Source organism: Chiloscyllium plagiosum, chromosome 11 (assembly GCF_004010195.1).
Source record: "Chiloscyllium plagiosum isolate BGI_BamShark_2017 chromosome 11, ASM401019v2, whole genome shotgun sequence".
NCBI lineage: Eukaryota > Metazoa > Chordata > Chondrichthyes > Orectolobiformes > Hemiscylliidae > Chiloscyllium > Chiloscyllium plagiosum.
In genome coordinates this window covers 75586964-75599838 of record NC_057720.1, presented here as the reverse complement: position 1 = coordinate 75599838, position 12875 = coordinate 75586964, and positions in this window count along the sequence as shown.

The following is a 12875-nucleotide window of genomic DNA, read 5'->3' as shown; positions in this document are numbered from 1 at the left end:
TGACGGGGAAGAAGTTGGATGAAACTTACATTCCAGAACCAAATTGAAGGTCTCAATTGTTTTGTTTCTGTTCCTTCCTCCTCTTGCTGTTACTTCTCTCTGTATTCCAGCAGGACATTGCAACATCTGAAGAAATTTTAGAACTGCCCCTTGATTGAAATTGGACAGCAGGATTCAAAGACTTCTCTCTGCTTTTGATTTGACAGTCAGGTGGTCCTCTTGCTCTCGCATTGTGGAATTGACATTCACGTTGATCCTATCTTCTGCAAAGCCAGATGAGTAGTTAGCAAACACAAATAACCTGGCTCTGGCTATTAATTATTCAGTGTTGTCCCACGCATATGTGATCTTCACAGTGTTACTCACTAACCACAAACCTTGCGTGGAGGGCCACATTTCCAATCAATAGTTTGCTCGAGGACTACAATAAATAATGTTGCAATATCCTGCTGCTGAAGTAATCATGTGGAACGATTGTGTCTTCCACATAATTGCCCTTTTATTTCATGTCAATGTCAACTATACCTGGCATTTCCTGGATAAATCTCACAATAATCTGCTTTATTAGGACCCTTTCTCTCGCACAGTGACTTCTTGGTCACTGACCAATCAAATGCTCACTTTTGTGCTACTGCCACCCCAGAATTGCAAGTCTCGGTTTTGTTTAAACTTTTCAGATGAGCTACAGGATGCCAAGCAGGCCTTCCACTGAAGCTTACAGATTGAGGTCTCAAGATGGAGCCAATACGACCAACTGTGGTAAAGTTAAGGTTCATAGACAGCTTCCTCTGTTAGACAAAGAGAAAGAGAGAGGTGGATCTATAAGTGGTTACCTAGCTTGAGTAGCACCTTTCTGCATCAAGTATGGGATAAGGCATGTCTCCATGAAATACCCCACCCAGTACAGGAATTGTTTTCACACCTTGGCCTCATTCTGTGCCACACTGTAGCCATCAAATCAACTGAGCTCACAGAACCCCGCAGACTTAGTTGGTGGGGACAGGGCAAAATGTTACAATGACAGAGTATCTATGAAAACAATGGTCCGTAAGATAAGTCAACATCACTGGCCTCTTTGGTTCCATTGTCTGTGGACTGTGCAAAGTTTGAGCAGTTCTCAAAATTAAAATCGATGTTTTCTGACCCATACCAAAGGGAGCCTATTACCTGAAATAGATGGGGAGTCAGTAGCCTATATGTAGGGCCTTTTGAAGATGGATGTAGATGTGTCATGGGTGTTAATGCGTTGGTAAAGTTGTCAATCGAGTTTTGAGCCTGTGCCACTATGTTGTTCTCAAGCCATAGCAATGAAAATGAAACCCATTGACTTTCCTAATGGCAATTTCTTGTTTTCTCTTGCTCAGTCACAAAAGGATTGGACAAGGTTGAACTCCAGCTTGGCCGCAAGCCTACCCCGCTCTGTCGGCCATGAGGCAGATACCAGAACCCATTTTCAAACCTGGCAAGGGTCATGGACACAACATGGAATGAGATGTAAATTCCTCTGATAATCATAACCTTAGGAAGATATGCCAGGCAGATACAACACTACCAGAAATAGGCCAAACACAACATTTTTGATTATTCTCCTTGATAAAAAAAAAATAACTTTTTAAAATCTGGTATAACCTGAAACTGGTGCAAGGTGATTTCCTTCAGCAGTTTTACACCATAAGCACCCTACATATCTGGTGAGTTTTGCAACAGTGGATGTGGGGAACCATTTCTCATATATTGCACAATGCCACTCTAGCTAGCCTAAAATCTCCTTTGTTTAGCAAAGAAAGTGCCTCTTCCTATTTTGGTATTTATATAGCTATGTTTTGTACTCAATGACATGCTGTTTAAGATGCAGTTTCTATCCTGTGCTTACTAATTACCTTGCACAGATCTTACACAATAAGATGAATTGTATTTTGCTTTTGCTGGACATTCAGGTCTCTGAGGACTGGAAACTAATTTGAAGATAGTGAATATCCTAACCTCTTGCTTTTGATTGCTTTATTGCTTGAATTAGGCTTCCGAAAGCCTGTGGACCTTTACACTGTCATAGTTATTCATCTGAAGATCTTTTTAGGCTTGTTTACGTTCTCCAACATTGAGGCATTCAACATAATTTGCTGTCTCATTGACAGTTCGTCACCATTGTGATCCCTAAAGATTAATACTGTCTACATGCTGTAGAACATCTTTTGCATTTATTACTTTGAATCAAAAAGGAACAGTATGTGTTAGACAAGCATGCCTTTGACAAACTGACTTTTTTTTTGCTCATTTGACAACACCATGTAGTCAGCTGAGCAGTATAAATAATGCCAACCAGCTTTCGAAAAAGAAACAGGAGCAGGAATAGACAATACAGCCTGTCAAGCTTACTCCATTATTCAATATGATCTCTCCTGATCTTGTTCTCCAATTCTACATTCCCAGCCTAATATCTCTTATCCCATACCCCAGATCAGAAATGCACCCTTTTCCATCTTAACTCCCAATCTTCTGGGGCACAGGATTCGTAGCATTCATCATCCTTTGAAGAAATTTCTCCTCATGTTATACCGTGCCCCCTTTTTCAAGATTCCTCAGCCAGGGGAAGCAGCCACTCACACACCATCCTGTCCCCCACCATCAATATTTAAGACATTTCAACAAGATCACCTGTCATACACCCAAACTCCAGCCACTCAACTTACTCAGCTCCTCGGACAGTCCTCTCTTGTCCAGGGACCAATCTCGAACAAATCTCCACTGTACCATCTCCAGTGCAAGTGTATCCGTCCGTAATTATGGAGGTTAGAACAGAGCGCAAATTCCGGACATGCCCTCAACTAGTCTGATTCATGTTGCGGCTTGGTTTACCCAGGGGTCGCAGAATCCATCTGGGGTGGGGACCTGCCTTGGTTTCATAAGATAAATTTGCCTCTTTCACAGTTCTGTGAACCAGAAGGAGCTGGCGTACGGTCCTGGGCTCTTTCAAGAAAGCCTTTGGCACATCCCAACCAGCCTATTGTTAGAAATCACACAACACAGGTTATAGTCCAACAAGTTTATTTGGAAGTGCTGGCTTTCGGAGCTCTGCTCCTTCATCAGGTGGTTGTCACCCTGATGAAGGAGCGGCGCTCCGAAAGCTAGTGCTTCCAATTAAACCTGTTGGACTATAACCTGGTGTTGTGTGATTTTTAACTTTGTACACCCCAGTCCAACACCGGCACCTCCAAATCATGCCTTTTGTTAGAGATCTTCTGCAAGATATCCATTAGGTTGCAGTAAAGATATTTTCAAAGTCTGTTTTCAAAGTCAAAATGACAACATAACTAAATAAACATTCTAAAGTGCAATCATCAACCTGACACTGCTCCTCTCAATCTCAGACGCTGCCTGACCAATGGAGTGTTTCCAGTAGTGAATGCTGTGATGTGAAGAAATCATTGGAAGGCTGTCATTTAGTTCCGATGGTATATGAATTTTGCTTTAAGTGACTATCTTTCAGAGCAACTTTCTGTGGATTCAGAAAAATATGAATATGTTCAAAAGCAGAGTCAAGGAGAACAATAAAACACCAACTGCAATACTTGTGGGCTGCTTGAATAAGCAACGATTGTGAAATGCAGGTAGAAAAAAAACCATTGACTGACTTGGTAGGTGGGGAATTTGTCCCCATGGATCAGCCATTCATTCTGCTGTGGTTTATGCATTGTCTGGCAAACTGCAATATAAATGCTGTTCTTTGAAAGCTGGTAAATCAAGAGCATTGATAATAATCCTAAATAATACAATTTATATTCCAGTTGATGGCAATTGCCTGCTTTATTGCTATTTTGGAGATCACTCAGTGATTTTGGTTGTCAGATTGTCACGCCTCGAACATGTCCACTGGGAGCAGTTGCTAATGCCATTTAAATTTACTGTTGACATCTGTGTCAATCTTCTGTTCATCCCAATGAAATATATTAATCAGTCACTGTGCAGAGAACATAATTGTTAACTCAAGGCAAGCCCAGTAAATACTAAAGCCAGCTTTAGGACATAGTAACTGTTTCTTTATCAGCTCTGCTGGCAGTGAAAACTACAAAGTTCTCCTTTCCTTTGGATATTGACATTACATCAACACCCTCTCCTTAAAAAGCCTCAAGTCCTTTGCACTATCTAATTCCCGACTGTCCTCTCTGAAGTCCACAAGTAGTGGTCACTCAGTTGGACACCATCTGTCCCCTTAAACTAATTTTGAATCTCATTAATCTCATTAACCGACCTGCTTCATAACACAGAAACAGTTTATTAAAAGTCACAAACAACATATGTTCTGACTGAGACTATGGTGCAGTAAATATTTCCTTGACATCTCTGCAACATTGTGACAAGCTTTCCTGTTTCATCCACTTGCATTTTCTCTCCTCTGTGACTCATTTCAATCTATTATATTATCTCCACTCAGTCCCATTCCTGACTGACCCACACACCTCCTACAACTCTCTTGCCACAGCCACAGTCAGCATGATTTCATGCTTTGTTCCTTTCTATTCCTACGCAGTCCTATCATCCTGTCAGAGTCAATGTCCCTGACTTCAATTAACAATCTCTCTGTGGCCTCAGACCTCTTACTCTCGACCTCTTTCTCGCTCTATGTGCTGTTCAGGCAAAGCTCATCCTTTTATCCACAATATTCCACATTGTTAGGCAGGTGACAATCTCATAGCTATGTGGAAGAGCTTGGCCAAGGAAACAGCCAAGTCTCCAGCAGTCAACGGCCTTTAGTCTGCTCAAAATCACCTACTAATGTGAAGTACAGTGATACAAAGTGTCTGCATATACATAAGTAAAGGGTCTAAGCACTGTTTGGGGATCCCTCTGCATTACTGATTTCCCGAGGCTGCTGAGAGCCAGAATTGAATATGACCCAACAGACAATCTTTCAGGAAACTGTAGCACGGTGCAGATCAATGGCACATGCACTTTGCTTTAAGTAATTACTTTTCGCAGTTAATTTTCAGGGAAATGCATTCAGAAAAATATAAATATGTTCAAAGGCTGAATCAATGTGAGTTGTAACAATTCTGATATTTGCAGTCTGCTTGAACAAACACAAGGGGTAGGTGTTGAAAACATAAAATGGCTATTGCAACCACATCCATTATGATGCCACCCCAAAAAATACCTTCCCTTCCCCTCCACTTTCAGAACTCTTCTCTGACCCACAGCCCATGCTGTAGATGAAGTTTAAATATACAATACAGCATAGGAACAGGCCCTTCATCCCACTAGGCCTGTGCCGATCCCTACTCCTTAATTCAACTTGCTACTTAATGCCCATGTGCGGTTTCTATCCCTCTATTCACCTCCCGTTCAAGTGTCTAATAAGATCTGCTTTAAACATACCTATTTCCACCACCTCCACTGGCAGGGAGTCCATCTGTGTGAAAGAGTTTTCCTGTCCTCCTCCCCTAAATTTATCCCCCTCTCACCTTGAACCTATGCCCTCTTGGAGTTGACCTTTCCACCCTGGGAAAAAGCCTCTGACTATCCATCCTATCTACGCCTCTCAGAATTTTGTAGACCTCCATCACGTTGCTCCTCAGCCTCTACCCTTCCAGAAAAAAACAATCTGAGTTTACCCAACCCTTCTTCATATCTAAAACCCTCCAGACCTGTCTACGTTCTAGTAAACCATGTCTGCACCCTCTCCAAAGCTTCCACACCCTTCTGGTAGTGTGACAACCAGAAGTGCATCTTTGATAGAAAAGAACTGAAACCATGTCGTTCAATATTTATTAGTTATTTGCATTATTTACAAGGCAGACTGATGCAGGGGTTTGTCAGGACACTTCTCTCTCAGATCCCTGCTCCAGGAGGCTGCCATCATTTGGCATCACTGATTATTAGCATAATAGCTATCAAAGCCTTGATACAATATACACAGTAATCCCTTAAACTGTTTTCCACCTTAGTGCATTCTCCCAGCTCTCCTAATATACACAACCCTTCCTACGGCACCTTTTCCCTTAAAGTCAAAAAGTGTGACACTGGAAAAGCACAGCCGTTCAGGCAGCATCCGAGAAGCAGCAGAGTCGATGTTTCAAGCATAAGCTCTTTATGAGCATGTCCTCTGAACAAAATTTACCTCAGAGCTAACATTTGAAGATTGTGTTTATTAAATTGATCTTGAAAGATTACTCCAAAGCAACACCAATAGAGCACACGCTGGCAAGTGGGACTAGATTAGGTTGGGATATCTGGTTGGCATGGACATATTGGACCGAAGGGTCTGTTTCCATGCTGTACATCTCTATGACTCTATGACTGTATTTATAATCTTAAGCATGCAAGATGTTTGATACCGTTAAACAATAAGTGAAATTGCTATTTTTTCAGGGGTGAAAGTAGGCAAATTGGCCAACATTTGCAGTGCCTGTAGTGTTTATTGTTCACTATTTCTGGAACATCAGAGAGGGCTAGGAACTTCCAGATGATGATTGGGCTCAGTGTACAAATTCAGATATAGCAGTATCCAATCAATGGTAGTCACTGCTTCTGGTTGCAGATGATTAACATGAACTTGGATAAATTATCCACTAACTACAAATATTTCTACTTAAAAAATGTCAGCCTGGAATTTGACATGAAGGGGCCTCCTCTCGTTTCATGAATATTTGAAAGGTAAAATTATTTGAAGTAAATGGTATTTAAACGCCATTAATCTGACATTTTTTAAATGTTATGAATATTCATCATACATATTCACTGTTTGCATGTGCATCACTTATCGGTTTTTTAAAAATAGCCCCTCTCTAAGCAAATCTGATCAATGCTTTTGAAACGGACATTATCCGGTTTGATAAATGCTGCTAAACAGTAAAACCAATGACTTTTTTGTTATGCATGATTTATCATATTTTTTAAATGGCTCTATATACATCACTTTTAAAATAATTTATTTGATTTCCTCGGAACAGACATGAAAACGTTTTAATGCTGAAAGGTGTTTAATCATTTTCATTCTGCGATTTAATTCTGTCACATAAATCTTCCTCTGGTCCAGTGCTCTCTTTCTGAAGCAAACTGATTTACACAGGTTTTGTGGTGCAGTGACTAGGAACCTTGGCCACAACCCCCAACTATTTCACCAGTTTCTCCAGTGCCCAACCAGATAAACACTGAGGTGGAGGGAGTGGAGGAAACCGTCAAACTGAAATTCTAGCTCTGGCGATTGTGACTGGTGGGTATTTTGATTTCAATCCATTCAGCCCACACTGCACGACTGACAACAGGACTAGATTCACCAAACATTGCCCCTCTGGTTAACTGTACCCAAACATTAGGTACAAACCTCCAGAGGACATTTGGAAGCATTCTGCCATTACTCAAATACCATTGTCTCTTCAGTTTCCCTCCATGACCAGGTGGAGGCCGCAGGAATTAAATGGAAAGGAACAGTGCTTTTCTGTGTTTTTGTCATTCCCGCTCAGAATCACACAAATATTCTGGTGCCGAAGGAGCCATTGTATCTGCACTGACTCTCTGAGTATTTTGACTCTGCACCAGCCCCCTGCCTTTCCCTGGTAATCCTGCACATTGGTATTCAAATGGAAGCAGAGTAATTGTGTATAACAGTAAAAAGACCCTCGTGCAGGCGCACTCATGGCCTGTGACAAGGGCTGGTGTGACAAGCCACAGGAATCATCTGCTTTCGCACGCACCACTGATGTCACCCAGGCTGGGGGTGATTGAATCGGGGACAATGGGAGGCAGAGCCGGAGGCTGGACCTGATGGAGTCGAGCTTCCCCTCCCAGATTGTGTCTGCTGACTAGCTCTGCTTAGCCACCATCCCTTCACTGCACTCACCACACCACCGGCTTGCTGCCCAGCCCTCACCAACTACCTGGCTGCACATGTCAGAGCCCGGAGGCTATCCTCAGGTATGATCTCCTGCATGCTGCCCCTCGCCACTCCTATTTGCCTCTACTGTCTCCTTATCATTACCTGTTCCTCCTCCCCAGCATTCACCTCCTTGCCTCTGCTGGTGTGACATGTTCCCTGGTGTGTGTGCTGTTTGCTCCACCTGCTGGTGGTGTTCATAATTAACATGGTCCCCAAATAATTACCCATTGCTTTCTTGGCTCAATTTATCCGGTTCCTCCTCTCCTTTCAGGTAGTGCATTCCAAACCCTGACTTACTAGCACGGCACAGTGGCTCAGTGGTTAGCACTGCTGCCTCACAGCGCCAGGGACCGAGGTTTGATTCCAGTCTCGAGCTGTGTGGAGTTTGCACATTCTCCCCATGTCTGCCTGGGTTTCCACAGGGTGCTCCAGTTTCCTCCCACAATCCAAAGATGTGCAGGTTAGGTGAAATGGCCATGCTAAAGTGCCCATTGTGTTCAGGGATTTGTAGGTTAGGAGCATTAGTCAGGGGTAAATATAGGGTAATAAGGTAGGGGAATGGGTCTAGGTGAGTTACTCTTCGGAGTGTCGGTGTGGACTTGTTGGCCTGTTTCCACACTGTGGGGATTCTAAGGCATTCTAAGAAACTCCTATCAGAAGGATGTTGTGAAACTTGAAAATGTTCAGTAAAGATTGACAAGGATGTGACCAGGGTTGGAGGGTTTGAGCTACAGGGAGAGGCTGAATAGGCTGAGGCTGTTTTCCATGGAATGTCGAAGTTACCTTCTTAAGGTTTATAAAATCATGAGGGGCATGGAGAGGATGAACAGCCAAGGTCTTTTCCCTGGATTGGGTGAGTCCAGAACTAGAGGGCGCAAGTTTGAGTGAGAGGGGAAAGATTTAAAAGGGACCTTGTGGACCTTAATTTTTCATGCAAAGCGTGCATGGAATGAGCTGCCAGAGGAATTGGTGGAGGTTGGTACAATTACAACATTTGAAAGGTATCTCGATGGATATATGAATAGGAAGGGTGTAGAGGGATATGGGCCAGGTGCTGGCAATAGGGACTATATTAATTTAGGATATCTGGTCAGCATGGACGAAGGGTCTGTTTCTGTGCATCTCTATGATTGTATAACTCAGACTTAAAAAGCTTTTTCTCACCTTGCATTTGCTTTTTTTTTTGATAAATACTTCAAATCTGTCCATCTAGCCTTGATCCTAATATGAGTGGAAAACTTTCTCCCTTGCCATTCTGTCCAGACCCCTCATGGTTTTGAAAACCATCAAATCTTCTCCCAGCCTTCTCCACTCCAAGGAATAAGCTCCCAACCTCTGCAATCTATTCTCAAACTGAAATGTCTCATCGCTGGAACCATTCGCAGAAACCACTTCTGTGCTCTCTCCAATACATTCATAACCTTCCTATAATGTCATGGCTAGAACCAAACAATACTTCAGCTGAGGTCTAGCCACTGTCTTATATAGGTTAGGTATAACCTTCCGCTCTTGTGCTCTTTGTCTCTACTAATGAATCCTAGAATACGTTTTAGTAATAGTTTTCTTTACCTGCCCTGCCACCTTTAATGATGTCTGCACATGTATATCCAGGTCTCTCAGCTCCTGCATACCCCTCTGCTTTTTTGCATCTATATGCATCAGCTTACACTTCTCTACATTATACTTTATCTGCCACCTACCTCACCCACTCCACCAACTTGCCAATGTGCTTTTGAAGTTCTACACTGTCCTCCTCATGGCTTACCATTTTCCATTTGCTAACTTCAAAATTATGCATCAAGACCTAGATCATATGCAGAAAAAGGAAGGGTACCAATACAGACCCCTGGGGATCTCCACAGCAACCTTTACCGCAGCCTGAAATAGGCTTAGTAATCTTTGTTCTCTGCTTCCTATCCATTAGCCAATTTTGTATCCGCATTGCTGTCCACCCTCTTATTCCAGGACCCATAACTTTCCTCAGAAGTCTGTTAGCAGCAAAGTATTGAATACCTTTTTCAGACCACCATAACAGGATCTTGCAATAGCTTTACCTACTTGTTCTTCATTTTGTGTGCTTTTTCAAATAAATATATCTAACCACAGTATCTTCAGCTTGAAGCAATGATTTCCAAATCTTTCCAGGCCTAGGGTTCCAAATGCAAATTGCAGGTCAAACCTTGATGGGACAAGGCAATGCATAGCATACACTGTTACTTGGACCTTTTTTGGCATCCCTTGGCTTGACAAGGTAAGCTTGCAGGTTGAGTCAGTTGTTAGGAAGACAAATGCAAATGCATTTACTTCGAGAGGACCTGAATATAAAAGCAGGGATGTACACATTTGGATCAGATCACATTTGGAGCATTGTGTGCAGTTTTGGGCCCCATATCTCAGGAAGGATTACTGGCCCTGGAGCGTGTTCAGAGGAAGTTTATGAGAATGGTCCCAGGAATGAACAGTTTATTATATGAGTAACATTTGAGGATTCTGGGTCTATACTCAGTGGAGTTTAGAAGGATGAGGGGGGGATCTGATTGAAACTTACAGAATACTTAATGACCTGGACAGAGTGGATGTTGGGAAGATGTTTTCATTGATGGGAGAGACTCTGACTGGAGGGCACAGCCTTAGAATACAGGGAAGACATTTTAGAGTGGAGATAAAGAGAAACTTCTTCAGCCAGAGAATGGTGAATCATGGGAATTCACTGCCACAGAAGCCTGTGGAGGCCAGGTCATTGAGTATATTTAAGACAGAGATAAATAGGTTCTTGAGTATCAAGGGGGTCAAGGGTTATGGGGAGAAAGCAGGGGAATGGGGTTGAGAAACTTATCAGCCATGATGGAATGGCAGAGCAGACTCTATGGGCTGAATAGCTTAATTTCTGCTCCTATGTCTTATGGTCTTATGGCAATGAGGAAGTGTTAGCTGATAACATAGTACAGTGAGATCATGGGACATCTGAGGTCATAGAGTCATAGAGATGTACAGCTTGGAAACAGACTCTTTGGTCCAACTCATCCATGCCGACCAGATGTCCCAACCCAATTTGGTCCTACCTGCCAGCACCTGGCCCATATCACTCGCAACCCTTCCTATTCATATACCCCTCCAGCTGCCTCTTAAATGTTGCAATCGTACCAACCTCCACCACTTCCTCTGGCAGCTCATTCCAAACACACATCACCCTCTGCGTGAAAAAGTTGCCTCTTAGGTCTCTTTTATATCATTCCCCTCTCACCCTAAACCTATGCCCTCTAGTTCTGGACTACCCCACCCAGGGAAAAGACTTTGTCTATTTATCCTATCCATGCCCCTCATGATTTTATAAGCCTCTATAAGGTCACCCCTCAGCCTCGGATGCTCCAGGCAAAACAATCCCAGCCTCTTCAGCCTCTCCCTGTAGCTCAAACTCTCCAACTTTGACAACATCCTGGTAAATCTTTTCTGAACCCTTTCAAGTTTCACAACATCTGTCCGATAGTAAGGAGACCAGAATTGCACGCAATATTCCAAAAGTGGTCTAACCAATGTCCTGTACAGCCGCAACATACCTCCCAACACCTGTACTCAATACTCTGACCAATAAAAGAAAACATACCAAATACTTTCTTCACTATGAACCTGCACTCCTGGCTCTCCTTGTTCAGCAACACTCCCTAGGACCTTACCATTAAGTGTATAAGTCATGTTAAGATTTGCTTTCCCAAAATGCAGCACCTCACATTTATCTAAATTAAATTCCATCTGCCACTTCTCAGCCCATTGGCCCATCTGATCAAGATCCCATTGTAATCTGAGATAACCTTCTTTGCTGTCCACTACACTTCCAATTTTGGTGTCATCTGCAAACTTACTAACTGTACCTCTTAAGCTCACATCTAAATCATTTATATAAATGATGAAAAGTAATGGACCCAGCACCGATTCTTGTGGCACTCCACTGGTCACAGGCCTCCAGTCTGAAAAACAACCACCACCCGCTGTCTTCTACATTTGAGCCAGTTCTGTATCCAAATTGCTAGTTCTCCCTGTATTCCATGAGATCTAACCTTGCTAACCTGAGGGAAAGATGGGATCAACCAGGTAGCTGTTTCATCACCAGGATTTAAGGATTGAGAAAGAAATGGAAACAAGTTTCCACACAGATTTGGGAAAGGGGGCAGCATCAGGAGGAACAGATAATTAGCTGAGGATTAAAATATAGAGAGCTGCAGTGAATAGTTATTTTTGAACTGGAGGGAATTATACTGTGATATTCTTCAGCATTCAGGTCTGTAGCCCTAGTGAAACTGGAGTACAGGTTGCTCTATTATTATGAATATCTAGTTAATGCAAATTCAGTGAAAATGCAAATTGGGGATACTTTCTAAAGCATGAACCTTTAAAACGTGTGTTGGCTATAACACAATTACATCACCAACACTTTAAGCGCAGTTTCTAATACATGATTTTTCTATAATGAGGGGTTGCTCAAAAATGCAACCATCACGTTATAGATGTACTACCTGTATATTAATTACTTTTGAATTTAATGTACAGGATAAAATTTAAAAATTTATGGATGATACAAATATTTGAAGTAAATGACGAAGAAACCGATGGTGGATTGCACAGGGACATAGATAGCCTGGTGAAGTAAGTGGCACATGCATGACGACATTTTATACAGATGAGCATGAAATGGCACATTTTACTCGGACGAATGAGAAGAGCCAACCAAAATGGAATGATTCAATTGCACAGGAGTTGCAAGAAGAGAATCTGGGAATGTATGTGCTCAAATATATGAAAGCAGTCCTAGAGGAGTCAAGGAACCAATCAATTTGACTTGAATTAGGAATTCTTACACTCTTAGATGTATTCTATCAGCCAGCAACTATTGGGAAAGAATTGGAGGAGCAAATTTGCAAGACCATTACAGAGATATAAAACTTATAGTGTTGATGGTGGGGATATATATCTCCTAATGTAGATTAGGATTTAAATAATGTAAAGA